This window comes from Taudactylus pleione, unplaced genomic scaffold (assembly GCF_031769625.1).
Source record: "Taudactylus pleione unplaced genomic scaffold, aTauple2 ptg000967l, whole genome shotgun sequence".
NCBI lineage: Eukaryota > Metazoa > Chordata > Amphibia > Anura > Myobatrachidae > Taudactylus > Taudactylus pleione.
The window spans coordinates 12,265,001-12,277,500 of record NW_028285368.1 but is presented as its reverse complement, the minus strand read 5'-3'; the positions used below and the strand labels follow the sequence as shown (position 1 = coordinate 12,277,500).

General features: G+C 37.2%; 3 non-coding genes and 32 pseudogenes across 3 annotated transcripts; all 35 read left to right on the top strand.

The window, feature by feature from the left end:
* LOC148469285 (5S ribosomal RNA) overlaps positions 1-93 on the top strand; it is a 119-nt pseudogene extending 26 nt beyond the window's left edge.
* Positions 94-679: 586 nt separating this feature from the next.
* Positions 680-798, top strand: LOC148469284 (5S ribosomal RNA; annotated as a pseudogene).
* A 341-nt stretch (positions 799-1,139) lies between these two features.
* Positions 1,140-1,258, top strand: LOC148469283 (5S ribosomal RNA; annotated as a pseudogene).
* Positions 1,259-1,374: 116 nt separating this feature from the next.
* LOC148469282 (5S ribosomal RNA) lies at positions 1,375-1,493 on the top strand (annotated as a pseudogene).
* A 116-nt stretch (positions 1,494-1,609) lies between these two features.
* LOC148469281 (5S ribosomal RNA) lies at positions 1,610-1,728 on the top strand (annotated as a pseudogene).
* A 573-nt stretch (positions 1,729-2,301) lies between these two features.
* Positions 2,302-2,420, top strand: LOC148469280 (5S ribosomal RNA; annotated as a pseudogene).
* Positions 2,421-3,005: 585 nt separating this feature from the next.
* LOC148469279 (5S ribosomal RNA) lies at positions 3,006-3,124 on the top strand (annotated as a pseudogene).
* A 339-nt stretch (positions 3,125-3,463) lies between these two features.
* On the top strand, positions 3,464-3,582 carry LOC148469278 (5S ribosomal RNA; annotated as a pseudogene).
* A 116-nt stretch (positions 3,583-3,698) lies between these two features.
* On the top strand, positions 3,699-3,817 carry LOC148469277 (5S ribosomal RNA; annotated as a pseudogene).
* A 351-nt stretch (positions 3,818-4,168) lies between these two features.
* LOC148469276 (5S ribosomal RNA) lies at positions 4,169-4,287 on the top strand (annotated as a pseudogene).
* Positions 4,288-4,626: 339 nt separating this feature from the next.
* Positions 4,627-4,745, top strand: LOC148469275 (5S ribosomal RNA; annotated as a pseudogene).
* A 116-nt stretch (positions 4,746-4,861) lies between these two features.
* LOC148469274 (5S ribosomal RNA) lies at positions 4,862-4,980 on the top strand. The gene has a single exon (XR_015873810.1). It is a non-coding gene; the product is annotated as a 5S ribosomal RNA (ribosomal RNA).
* A 351-nt stretch (positions 4,981-5,331) lies between these two features.
* On the top strand, positions 5,332-5,450 carry LOC148469273 (5S ribosomal RNA; annotated as a pseudogene).
* A 116-nt stretch (positions 5,451-5,566) lies between these two features.
* LOC148469272 (5S ribosomal RNA) lies at positions 5,567-5,685 on the top strand (annotated as a pseudogene).
* Positions 5,686-5,802: 117 nt separating this feature from the next.
* LOC148469271 (5S ribosomal RNA) lies at positions 5,803-5,921 on the top strand (annotated as a pseudogene).
* A 115-nt stretch (positions 5,922-6,036) lies between these two features.
* Positions 6,037-6,155, top strand: LOC148469270 (5S ribosomal RNA). The gene has a single exon (XR_015873912.1). It is a non-coding gene; the product is annotated as a 5S ribosomal RNA (ribosomal RNA).
* Positions 6,156-6,271: 116 nt separating this feature from the next.
* On the top strand, positions 6,272-6,390 carry LOC148469269 (5S ribosomal RNA; annotated as a pseudogene).
* Positions 6,391-6,506: 116 nt separating this feature from the next.
* On the top strand, positions 6,507-6,626 carry LOC148469268 (5S ribosomal RNA; annotated as a pseudogene).
* A 115-nt stretch (positions 6,627-6,741) lies between these two features.
* On the top strand, positions 6,742-6,860 carry LOC148469267 (5S ribosomal RNA; annotated as a pseudogene).
* A 116-nt stretch (positions 6,861-6,976) lies between these two features.
* Positions 6,977-7,095, top strand: LOC148469266 (5S ribosomal RNA; annotated as a pseudogene).
* A 116-nt stretch (positions 7,096-7,211) lies between these two features.
* LOC148469265 (5S ribosomal RNA) lies at positions 7,212-7,330 on the top strand (annotated as a pseudogene).
* A 586-nt stretch (positions 7,331-7,916) lies between these two features.
* Positions 7,917-8,035, top strand: LOC148469264 (5S ribosomal RNA; annotated as a pseudogene).
* Positions 8,036-8,376: 341 nt separating this feature from the next.
* LOC148469263 (5S ribosomal RNA) lies at positions 8,377-8,495 on the top strand (annotated as a pseudogene).
* Positions 8,496-8,611: 116 nt separating this feature from the next.
* On the top strand, positions 8,612-8,730 carry LOC148469262 (5S ribosomal RNA; annotated as a pseudogene).
* Positions 8,731-8,846: 116 nt separating this feature from the next.
* LOC148469261 (5S ribosomal RNA) lies at positions 8,847-8,965 on the top strand (annotated as a pseudogene).
* Positions 8,966-9,080: 115 nt separating this feature from the next.
* Positions 9,081-9,199, top strand: LOC148469260 (5S ribosomal RNA; annotated as a pseudogene).
* Positions 9,200-9,772: 573 nt separating this feature from the next.
* LOC148469259 (5S ribosomal RNA) lies at positions 9,773-9,891 on the top strand (annotated as a pseudogene).
* A 586-nt stretch (positions 9,892-10,477) lies between these two features.
* On the top strand, positions 10,478-10,596 carry LOC148469258 (5S ribosomal RNA; annotated as a pseudogene).
* A 339-nt stretch (positions 10,597-10,935) lies between these two features.
* Positions 10,936-11,054, top strand: LOC148469257 (5S ribosomal RNA; annotated as a pseudogene).
* Positions 11,055-11,170: 116 nt separating this feature from the next.
* Positions 11,171-11,289, top strand: LOC148469256 (5S ribosomal RNA). Its single transcript, XR_015873809.1, has one exon. It is a non-coding gene; the product is annotated as a 5S ribosomal RNA (ribosomal RNA).
* A 116-nt stretch (positions 11,290-11,405) lies between these two features.
* LOC148469255 (5S ribosomal RNA) lies at positions 11,406-11,524 on the top strand (annotated as a pseudogene).
* A 116-nt stretch (positions 11,525-11,640) lies between these two features.
* LOC148469254 (5S ribosomal RNA) lies at positions 11,641-11,759 on the top strand (annotated as a pseudogene).
* A 115-nt stretch (positions 11,760-11,874) lies between these two features.
* LOC148469253 (5S ribosomal RNA) lies at positions 11,875-11,993 on the top strand (annotated as a pseudogene).
* A 116-nt stretch (positions 11,994-12,109) lies between these two features.
* LOC148469252 (5S ribosomal RNA) lies at positions 12,110-12,228 on the top strand (annotated as a pseudogene).
* A 116-nt stretch (positions 12,229-12,344) lies between these two features.
* Positions 12,345-12,463, top strand: LOC148469251 (5S ribosomal RNA; annotated as a pseudogene).
* Positions 12,464-12,500: the final 37 nt, after the last annotated feature.

The following is a 12,500-nucleotide window of genomic DNA, read 5'->3' as shown; positions in this document are numbered from 1 at the left end:
GCCCAATCTCGTCTGATCTTGGAAGCTATACAGTGTTGGGCCTGGTAAGTACTTGGATGGGATACCACCAGGGAATACCAGGTGCAGTAGGTAATTTTATACTGCCATAACATTCTTTTCTATTACATTTTACATTTAATTTTTTCAACTTATCAATGAATTTACTTGAGTTAAGAAGTAAAAGAGGTCTAAAGTTAATTTATTTGAGGGCCTACAGCCAAACCACACTGGACATGCCCAATCTCGTCTGATCTTGGACGCTATGCCATGTTGTGCCTGGTAAGTACTTGGATGGGAGAACACCTGGGAATAACAGGTGCTGTACATCATTTTATACTGCCATAACATTCTTTTCTATTACATTTTACATTTAATTTTTTCAACTTATCAATGAATTTACTTGAGTTAAGAAGTAAAAGAGGTATAAAGTTAATGTTTTTGAGCACATACAGCCAAAGCACACTGGACAATAACAATCTCATCTGATCTTGGAAGCTATGCAGTGTTGGGCCTGGTTAGTACTTGAATGGGAGACCACCTGGGAATACCAGATGCTGGAGGTAATTTTAGATAGCCTTAACATTCTTTTCTATTACATTTTACATTTAATTTATTCAACTTAGCAATGAATTTACTTGAGCTAAGAAGTAAAAGAGGTCTAAAGCTAATGTTTTTGAGCACCTACAGCCAAACCACACTGGACATGCCCATTCTCGTCTGATCTTGGAAGCTATGCATTGTTTGGCCTGGTTAGTAGTTGGATGGGAGACCATGTGGGAATACCAGGTGCTGTAGGTAATTTTATATTGCCATAACATTCTTTTCTATTACATTTTACATTTAATTTTTTCAACTTATCAATGAATTTACTTGAGTTAAGAAGTAATAGAGGTCTAAATTTAATGCTTTTGAGCACCTACAGCCAAAGCACACTGGACATACCCAATCTTTTCTGATCATGGAAGCTATGCAGTGTTGGGCCTGGTTTGTACTTGGATGGGAGACTACCTGGTGCTGTAGGTAATTTTAGACAGCCATAACATTCTTTTCTATTACATTTTACATTTCATTTTTTCAAATTATCATTGAATTTACTTGAGTTAAGAAGTAAAAGAGGTCTAAAGTTAATGTTTTTGAGTACCTACAGCCAAACCACACTGGACATGCCCAATCTCGTCTGATCTTGGAAGCTATGCAGTGTTTGGCCTGGTTAGTACTTGGATGGGAAACCACCTGGGAATACCAGGTGCTGTATGTAATTTTATACTGCCATAACATTCTTTTCTATTACATTTTACATTACATTTTTTCAACTTATCAATGAATTTACTTGAGCTAAGAAGTAAAAGAAGTCTAAAGTTAATGTTTTTGAGCACCTACAGCCAAACCACACTGGACATGCCCAATTTCGTCTGATCTTGGAAGCTATGCAGTGTTGGGCCTGGTTAGTACTTGGATGGGAGACCACCTGGGAATACCTGTTGCTGTAGGTAAATTTATACTGCCATAACATTCTTTTCTATTACATTTTACATTTAATTTTTTCAACTTATCAATGAATTTACTTGAGTTAAGAAGTAATAGAGGTCTAAAGTTAATGTTTTTGAGCACCTACAGCCAAACCACATTGGACATGCCCAATCTCGTCTGATCTTGGAAACTATGCAGTGTTGGGCCTGGTTAGTACTTGGATGGGAGACCACCTCGGAATACCAGGAGCTGTAGGTAATTTTATACTGCCATAACATTCTTTTCTATTACATTTTACATTTAATTTTTTCAACTAATCAATGAATTTCCTTGAGTTAAGAAGTAACAGAGGTCTAAAGTTAATGCTTTTGAGCACCTACAGCCAATCCACACTGGACAATAACAATCTCATCTGATCTTGGAAGCTATGCAGTGTTGGGCCTGGTTAATACTTGGATGGGAGACCACCTGGGAATACCAGATGCTGGAGGTAATTTTATACTGCCATAACATTCTTTTCTATTACATTTTACATTTAATTTTTTCAACTTATCAATGAATTTACTTGAGTTAAGAAGTAAAAGAGGTCTAATGTAAATATTTTTGATCGCCTGCAGACAAACCACACTGGACATGCCCAATCTCTTCTGATCTTGGAAGCTATGCAGTGTTGGGCCTGGTTAGTACTTGGATGGGATACCACGTGTAATAGGTAATTTTATACTGCCATAACATTCTTTTCTATTACATTTTACATTTAATTTTTTCAACTTATCAATGATTTTACTTGAGTTAAGAAGTAATAGAGGTCTAAAGTTAATGATTTTGAGCACCAACAGCCAAACCACACTGGACATGCCCAATCTCCTCTGATCTTGGAAGCTATGCAGTGTTGGCCCTGGTTAGTACGTGGGTGGGAGACCACCTGGGAATACCAGGTGCTGTAGGTGATTTTATACAGCCAAAACATTCTTTTCTATTACATTTTACATTTAATTTTTTCAACTTATCAATGAATTTACTTGAGTTAAGAAGTAAAAGATGTCTAAAGTTAATGTTTTTGAGCACATACAGCCAAAGCACACTGGACAATAACAATCTCATCTGATCTTGGAAGCTATGCAGTGTTGGGCCTGGTTAATACTTGGATGGGAGACCCCCTGGGAATACCAGATGCTGGAGGTAATTTTATACTGCCATAACATTCTTTTCTATTACATTTTACATTTAATTTTTTCAACTTATCAATGAATTTACTTGAGTTAAGAAGTAAAAGAGGTCTAAAGTTAATGTTTTTGAGCACCTACAGCCAAACCACACTGGACATGCCCAATCTCGTCTGATCTTGGACGCTATGCCGTGTTGGGCCTGGTAAGTACTTGGATGGGAGAAAACCTGGGAATACCAGGTGCTGTACATCATTTTATACTGATATAACATTCTTTTCTATTACATTTTACATTTAATTTTTCAACTTATCAATGAATTTTCTTGAGTTAAGAAGTAATAGAGGTCTAAAGTTTTTGCTTTTGAGCATCTACAGCCAAACCACACTGGACATGCCCAATCTCATCTGATCTTGGAAGCTGTGCAGTGTTGGGCCTGGTTAGTACTTGGACGGGAGACCACCTGGGAATACCAGGTGCTGTAGGTAATTTTATATAGCCGTAACATTCTTTTCTACTACATTTTACATTTAATTTTTTCAACTTATCAATGAATTTACTTGAGTTAAGAAGTAAAAGAGGTCTAAAGTTAATGTTTTTGAGCACCTACAGTCAAACCACACTGGACATGCCCAATCTCGTCTGATCTTGGAAGCTATGCAGTGTTGGGCTTGGATGGGAGACCACCTGGGAATACCAGGTGCTGTAGGTAATTTTATATAGTCATAACATTCTTTTCTATTACATTTTACATTTCATTTTTCAACTTATAATTGAATTTACTTGAGTTAAAAAGTAAAAGAGGTATAAAGTTAATGTTTTTGAGCACCTACAGCCAAACCACACTGGACATTCCCAATCTCGTCTGATTTTGGAAGCTATGCAGTGTTGGGCCTGGTTAGTACTTGGACGGGAGACCACCTGGGAATACCAGGTGCTGTAGGTAATTTTATATAGCCATAACATTCTTTTTTACTACATTTTACATTTAATTTTTTCAACTTATCAATGAATTTACTTGAGTTAAGAAGTAAAAGAGGTCTAAAGTTAATGTTTTTGAGCACCAACAGCCAAACCACACTGGACATGCCCAATCTCGTTTGATCTTGGAAGCTATGCAGTGTTGGGCCTGGTTAATACTTGGATGGGAGACCATCTGGGAATACCAGATGCTGGAGGTAATTTTATACTGCCATAACATTCTTTTCTATTACATTTTACATTTAATTTTTTCAACTTATCAATGAATTTACTTGAGTTAAGAAGTAAAAGAGGTCTAAAGTTAATGTTTTTGAGCACCTACAGCCAAACCACACTGGACATGCCCAATCTCGTCTGATCTTGGATGCTATGCCGTGTTGGGCCTGGTAAGTACTTGGATGGGAGAAAACCTGGGAATACCAGGTGCTGTACATCATTTTATACTGATATAACATTCTTTTCTATTACATTTTACATTTAATTTTTTCAACTTATCAATGAATTTTCTTGAGTTAAGAAGTAATAGAGGTCTAAAGTTTTTGCTTTTGAGCATCTACAGCCAAACCACACTGGACATGCCCAATCTCATCTGATCTTGGAAGCTATGCAGTGTTGGGCCTGGTTAGTACTTGGACGGGAGACCACCTGGGAATACCAGGTGCTGTAGGTAATTTTATATAGCCATAACATTCTTTTCTACTACATTTTACATTTAATTTTTTCAACTTATCAATGAATTTACTTGAGTTAAGAAGTAGAAGAGGTCTAAAGTTAATGTTTTTGAGCACCTACAGTCAAACCACACTGGACATGCCCAATCTCGTCTGATCTTGGAAGCTATGCAGTGTTGGGCTTGGATGGGAGACCACCTGGGAATACCAGGTGCTGTAGGTAATTTTATATAGTCATAACATTCTTTTCTATTACATTTTACATTTCATTTTTCAACTTATAATTGAATTTACTTGAGTTAAAAAGTAAAAGAGGTATAAAGTTAATGTTTTTGAGCACCTACAGCCAAACCACACTGGACATTCCCAATCTCGTCTGATCTTGGAAGCTATGCAGTGTTGGGCCTGGTTAGTAATTGGACGGGAGACCACCTGGGAATACCAGGTGCTGTAGGTAATTTTATATAGCCATAACATTCTTTTCTACTACATTTTACATTTAATTTTTTCAACTTATCAATGAATTTACTTGAGTTAAGAAGTAAAAGAGGTCTAAAGTTAATGTTTTTGAGCACCTACAGTCAAACCACACTGGACATGCCCAATCTCGTCTGATCTTGGAAGCTATGCAGTGTTGGGCCTGGTTAGTACTTGGATGGGAGACCACCTGGGAATACCAGGTGCTGTAGGTAATTTTATACTGCCATAACATTCTTTTCTATTACATTTTACATTTAATTTTTTCAACTTATCAATGAATTTACTTGAGTTAAGAAGTAATAGAGGTCTAAATTTAATGCTTTTGAGCACCTACAGCCAAACCACACTGGACATGCCCAATCTCGTCTGATCTTGTAAGCTTTGCTGTGTTGGGTCTGGTTTGTACTTGGATGGGAGACCACTGGAGAATACCAGTTGCTGTAGGAAATTTTATACAGCCAAAACATTCTTTTCTATTACATTTTACATTTAATTTTTTCAACTTATCAATGAATTTACTTGAGTTAAGAAGTAAAAGAGGTCTAAAGTTAATGTTTTTGAGCACCTACTGCCAAACCACACTGGACATGCCCAATCTTGTTTGATCTTGGAAGCTATGCAGTGTTGGGCCTGATTAGTACTTGGATGGGAGACCTCCTGGGAATACCAGGTGCTGTAGGTCATTTTATACTGCCATAACAGTCTATTCTATTACATTTTACATTTAATTTTTTCAACTTATCAATGAATTTACTTGAGTTAAGAAGTAATAGAGGTCAAAAGTTAATGCTTTTGAGCACCTACAGCCAAACCACACTGGACATGCCCAATCTTGTTTGATCTTGGAAGCTATGCAGTGTTGGGCCTGGTTAGTACTTGGACGGGAGACCACCTGGGAATACCAGGTGCTGTAGGTAATTTTATACTGCCATAACATTCTTTTCTATTACATTTTACATTTAATTTTTTCAACTTATCAATGAATTTACTTGAGTTAAGAAGTAATTGAGGTCTAAAGTTAAAAGGTTTTGGGCACCTACAGCCAAACCACACTGGACATGCCCAATATCATCTGATCTTGGAAGTTATGCAGTGTTGGGCTTGGTTAGTACTTGGATGGGAGACCACCTGGGAATGCCAGGTGCTGTAAGTAATTTTATACTGCCATAACATTCTTTTCTATTACATTTTACATTTCATTTTTCAACTAATCATTGAATTTACTTGAGTTAAGAAGTAATAGAGGTCTAAAGTTAATGTGTTTGAGCACCTACAGCCAAACCACACTGGACATGCCCAATCTCGTCTGAACTTGGAAGCTATGCAGTGTAGGGCCTGGTTAGTACTTGGATGGGAGACCACCTGGGAATACCAGGAGCTGTAGGTAATTTTATACTGCCATAACATTCTTTTCTATTACATTTTACATTTAATTTTTTCAACTTATCAATGAATTTACTTGAGTTAAGAAGTAATAGAGGTCTAAAATTATTGGTTTGGGGCACCTACAGCCAAAGCACACTGGACATGCCCAATATCGTCTGATCTTGGAAGCTATGCAGTGTTGGGCCTGGTTAGTACTTGGATGGGAGACCACCTAGGAATCCCAGGTGCTGTAGGTAATTTTATACTGCCATAACAGTCTTTTCTATTACATTTTACATTTAATTTTTTCAACTTATCAATGAATTTACTTGAGTTAAGAAGTAATAGAGTTCTAAAGTTAATGCTTTTGAGCACCTACAGCCAAACCACACTGGACATGCCCAGATCTCGTTTGATCTTGGAAGCTATGCAGTGTTGGGCCTGGTTAGTACTTGGACGGGAGACCACCTGGGAATGCCAGGTGCTGTAGGTAATTTTATACTGCCATAACATTCTTTTCTATTACATTTTACATTTCATTTTTCAACTAATCATTGAATTTACTTGAGTTAAGAAGTAAAAGAGGTCTAAAGTTAATGTTTTTGAGCACCTACAGCCAAACCACACAGGACATGCCCAATCTCGTCTGAACTTGGAAACTATGCAGTGTTGGGCCTGGTTAGTACTTGGATGGGAGACCACCTGGGAATACCAGGTGCTGTAGGTAATTTTATACTGCCATAACATTCTTTTCTATTACATTTTACATTTAATTTTTTCAACTTATCAATGAATTTACTTGAGTTAAGAAGTAATAGAGGTCTTAAGTTAATGGTTTTGGGCACCTACAGGCAAACCACACTGGACATGCCCAATCTCGTCTGAACTTGGAAGCTATGCAGTGTTGGGCCTGGTTAGTACTTGGGTGGGAGACCACCTAGGAATCCCAGGTGCTGTAGGTAATTTTATACTGCCATAACAGTCTATTCTACTACATTTTACATTTAATTTTTTCAACTTATCAATGAATTTACTTGAGTTAAGAAGTAATAGAGGTCTAAAGTTAATGCTTTTGAGCACCTACAGCCGAACCACACTGGACATGCCCAATCTCATCTGATCTTGGAAGCTATGCAGTGTTGGGTCTGGTTAGTACTTGGACGGGAGACCACCTGGGAATACCAGCTGCTGTAGTTCATTTTATCATACTATAAAATTCTTTTCTATTACATTTTACTTTTAATTTTTTCAACTTATCAATGAATTTACTTGAGTTAAGAAGTAAAAGAGGTCTAAAGTTAATTTATTTGAGGGCCTACAGCCAAACCACACTGGACATGCCCAATCTCGTCTGATCTTGGACGCTATGCCATGTTGTGCCTGGTAAGTACTTGGATGGGAGAACACCTGGGAATAACAGGTGCTGTACATCATTTTATACTGCCATAACATTCTTTTCTATTACATTTTACATTTAATTTTTTCAACTTATCAATGAATTTACTTGAGTTAAGAAGTAAAAGAGGTATAAAGTTAATGTTTTTGAGCACATACAGCCAAAGCACACTGGACAATAACAATCTCATCTGATATTGGAAGCTATGCAGTGTTGGGCCTGGTTAGTACTTGAATGGGAGACCACCTGGGAATACCAGATGCTGGAGGTAATTTTAGATAGCCTTAACATTCTTTTCTATTACATTTTACATTTAATTTATTCAACTTAGCAATGAATTTACTTGAGCTAAGAAGTAAAAGAGGTCTAAAGCTAATGTTTTTGAGCACCTACAGCCAAACCACACTGGACATGCCCATTCTCGTCTGATCTTGGAAGCTATGCATTGTTTGGCCTGGTTAGTAGTTGGATGGGAGACCATGTGGGAATACCAGGTGCTGTAGGTAATTTTATATTGCCATAACATTCTTTTCTATTACATTTTACATTTAATTTTTTCAACTTATCAATGAATTTACTTGAGTTAAGAAGTAATAGAGGTCTAAATTTAATGCTTTTGAGCACCTACAGCCAAAGCACACTGGACATACCCAATCTTTTCTGATCATGGAAGCTATGCAGTGTTGGGCCTGGTTTGTACTTGGATGGGAGACTACCTGGTGCTGTAGGTAATTTTAGACAGCCATAACATTCTTTTCTATTACATTTTACATTTCATTTTTTCAAATTATCATTGAATTTACTTGAGTTAAGAAGTAAAAGAGGTCTAAAGTTAATGTTTTTGAGTACCTACAGCCAAACCACACTGGACATGCCCAATCTCGTCTGATCTTGGAAGCTATGCAGTGTTTGGCCTGGTTAGTACTTGGATGGGAAACCACCTGGGAATACCAGGTGCTGTATGTAATTTTATACTGCCATAACATTCTTTTCTATTACATTTTACATTACATTTTTTCAACTTATCAATGAATTTACTTGAGCTAAGAAGTAAAAGAAGTCTAAAGTTAATGTTTTTGAGCACCTACAGCCAAACCACACTGGACATGCCCAATTTCGTCTGATCTTGGAAGCTATGCAGTGTTGGGCCTGGTTAGTACTTGGATGGGAGACCACCTGGGAATACCTGTTGCTGTAGGTAAATTTATACTGCCATAACATTCTTTTCTATTACATTTTACATTTAATTTTTTCAACTTATCAATGAATTTACTTGAGTTAAGAAGTAATAGAGGTCTAAAGTTAATGTTTTTGAGCACCTACAGCCAAACCACATTGGACATGCCCAATCTCGTCTGATCTTGGAAACTATGCAGTGTTGGGCCTGGTTAGTACTTGGATGGGAGACCACCTCGGAATACCAGGAGCTGTAGGTAATTTTATACTGCCATAACATTCTTTTCTATTACATTCCTCATTTAATTTTTCAACTTATCAATGAATTTACTTGAGTTAAGAAGTAAAAGAGGTCTAAAGTTAATGTTTTTGAGCACCTACAGCCAAACCACACTGGACATGCCCAATCTCGTCTGATCTTGGAACCTATGCAGTGTTGGGCTTGGTTAGTACTTGGATGGGAGACCACCTGGGAATACCAGGTGCTGTAGGTAATTTTATACTGCCATAACATTCTTTTCTATTACATTTTACATTTAATTTTTTCAACTAATCAATGAATTTCCTTGAGTTAAGAAGTAACAGAGGTCTAAAGTTAATGCTTTTGAGCACCTACAGCCAATCCACACTGGACAATAACAATCTCATCTGATCTTGGAAGCTATGCAGTGTTGGGCCTGGTTAATACTTGGATGGGAGACCACCTGGGAATACCAGATGCTGGAGGTAATTTTATACTGCCATAACATTCTTTTCTATTACATTTTACATTTAATTTTTTCAACTTATCAATGAATTTACTTGAGTTAAGAAGTAAAAGAGGTCTAATGTAAATATTTTTGATCGCCTGCAGACAAACCACACTGGACATGCCCAATCTCTTCTGATCTTGGAAGCTATGCAGTGTTGGGCCTGGTTAGTACTTGGATGGGATACCACGTGTAATAGGTAATTTTATACTGCCATAACATTCTTTTCTATTACATTTTACATTTAATTTTTTCAACTTATCAATGATTTTACTTGAGTTAAGAAGTAATAGAGGTCTAAAGTTAATGATTTTGAGCACCAACAGCCAAACCACACTGGACATGCCCAATCTCCTCTGATCTTGGAAGCTATGCAGTGTTGGCCCTGGTTAGTACGTGGGTGGGAGACCACCTGGGAATACCAGGTGCTGTAGGTGATTTTATACAGCCAAAACATTCTTTTCTATTACATTTTACATTTAATTTTTTCAACTTATCAATGAATTTACTTGAGTTAAGAAGTAAAAGATGTCTAAAGTTAATGTTTTTGAGCACATACAGCCAAAGCACACTGGACAATAACAATCTCATCTGATCTTGGAAGCTATGCAGTGTTGGGCCTGGTTAATACTTGGATGGGAGACCCCCTGGGAATACCAGATGCTGGAGGTAATTTTATACTGCCATAACATTCTTTTCTATTACATTTTACATTTAATTTTTTCAACTTATCAATGAATTTACTTGAGTTAAGAAGTAAAAGAGGTCTAAAGTTAATGTTTTTGAGCACCTACAGCCAAACCACACTGGACATGCCCAATCTCGTCTGATCTTGGACGCTATGCCGTGTTGGGCCTGGTAAGTACTTGGATGGGAGAAAACCTGGGAATACCAGGTGCTGTACATCATTTTATACTGATATAACATTCTTTTCTATTACATTTTACATTTAATTTTTTCAACTTATCAATGAATTTTCTTGAGTTAAGAAGTAATAGAGGTCTAAAGTTTTTGCTTTTGAGCATCTACAGCCAAACCACACTGGACATGCCCAATCTCATCTGAACTTGGAAGCTATGCAGTGTTGGGCCTGGTTAGTACTTGGACGGGAGACCACCTGGGAATACCAGGTGCTGTAGGTAATTTTATATAGCCGTAACATTCTTTTCTACTACATTTTACATTTAATTTTTTCAACTTATCAATGAATTTACTTGAGTTAAGAAGTAAAAGAGGTCTAAAGTTAATGTTTTTGAGCACCTACAGTCAAACCACACTGGACATGCCCAATCTCGTCTGATCTTGGAAGCTATGCAGTGTTGGGCTTGGATGGGAGACCACCTGGGAATACCAGGTGCTGTAGGTAATTTTATATAGTCATAACATTCTTTTCTATTACATTTTACATTTCATTTTTCAACTTATAATTGAATTTACTTGAGTTAAAAAGTAAAAGAGGTATAAAGTTAATGTTTTTGAGCACCTACAGCCAAACCACACTGGACATTCCCAATCTCGTCTGATTTTGGAAGCTATGCAGTGTTGGGCCTGGTTAGTACTTGGACGGGAGACCACCTGGGAATACCAGGTGCTGTAGGTAATTTTATATAGCCATAACATTCTTTTTTACTACATTTTACATTTAATTTTTTCAACTTATCAATGAATTTACTTGAGTTAAGAAGTAAAAGAGGTCTAAAGTTAATGTTTTTGAGCACCTACAGTCAAACCACACTGGACATGCCCAATCTCGTCTGATCTTGGAAGCTATGCAGTGTTGGGCCTGGTTAGTACTTGGATGGGAGACCACCTGGGAATACCAGGTGCTGTAGGTAATTTTATACTGCCATAACATTCTTTTCTATTACATTTTACATTTAATTTTTTCAACTTATCAATGAATTTACTTGAGTTAAGAAGTAATAGAGGTCTAAATTTAATGCTTTTGAGCACCTACAGCCAAACCACACTGGACATGCCCAATCTCGTCTGATCTTGTAAGCTTTGCTGTGTTGGGTCTGGTTTGTACTTGGATGGGAGACCACTGGAGAATACCAGGTGCTGTAGGAAATTTTATACTGCCATAACATTCTTTTCTATTACATTTTACATTTAATTTTTTCAACTTATCAATGAATTTACTTGAGTTAAGAAGTAATAGAGGTCTAAAGTTAATGGTTTTGGGCAACTAAAGCCAAACCACACTGGACATGCCCAATCTCATCTGATCTTGGAAGCTATGCAGTGTTGGGGCTGGTTAGTACTTGGATGGGAGACCACCTGGGAATACCAGGAGCTGTAGGAAATTTTATACTGCCAAAACATTCTTTTCTATTACATTTTACATTTCATTTTTCAACTTATCATTGAATTTACTTGAGTTAAGAAGTAAAAGAGGTCTAAAGTTAATGTTTTTGAGCACCTACAGCCAAACCACACTGGACATGCCCAATCTCGTCTGATCTTGGAAGCTATGCAGTGTTGGGCCTGGTTAGTACTTGGATGGGAGACCACCTAGGAATCCCAGGTGCTGTAGGTAATTTTATACTGCCATAACAGTCTATTCTATTACATTTTACATTTAATTTTTTCAACTTATCAATGAATTTACTTGAGTTAAGAAGTAATAGAGGTCTAAAGTTAATGCTTTTGAGCACCTACAGCCAAACCACACTGGACATGACCAATCTCGTTTGATCTTGGAAGCTATGCAGTGTTGGGCCTGGTTAGTACTTGGACGGGAGACCACCTGGGAATGCCAGGTGCTGTAGGTAATTTTATACTGCCATAACATTCTTTTCTATTACATTTTACATTTAATTTTTTCAACTTATCAATGAATTTACTTGAGTTAAGAAGTAATAGAGGTCTAAAGTTAATGCTTTTGAGCACCTACAGCCAAACCACACTGGACATGCCCAATCTCGTTTGATCTTGGAAGCTATGCAGTGTTGGGCCTGGTTAGTACTTGGACGGGAGACCACCTGGGAATGCCAGGTGCTGTAGGTAATTTTATACTGCCATAACATTCTTTTCTATTACATTT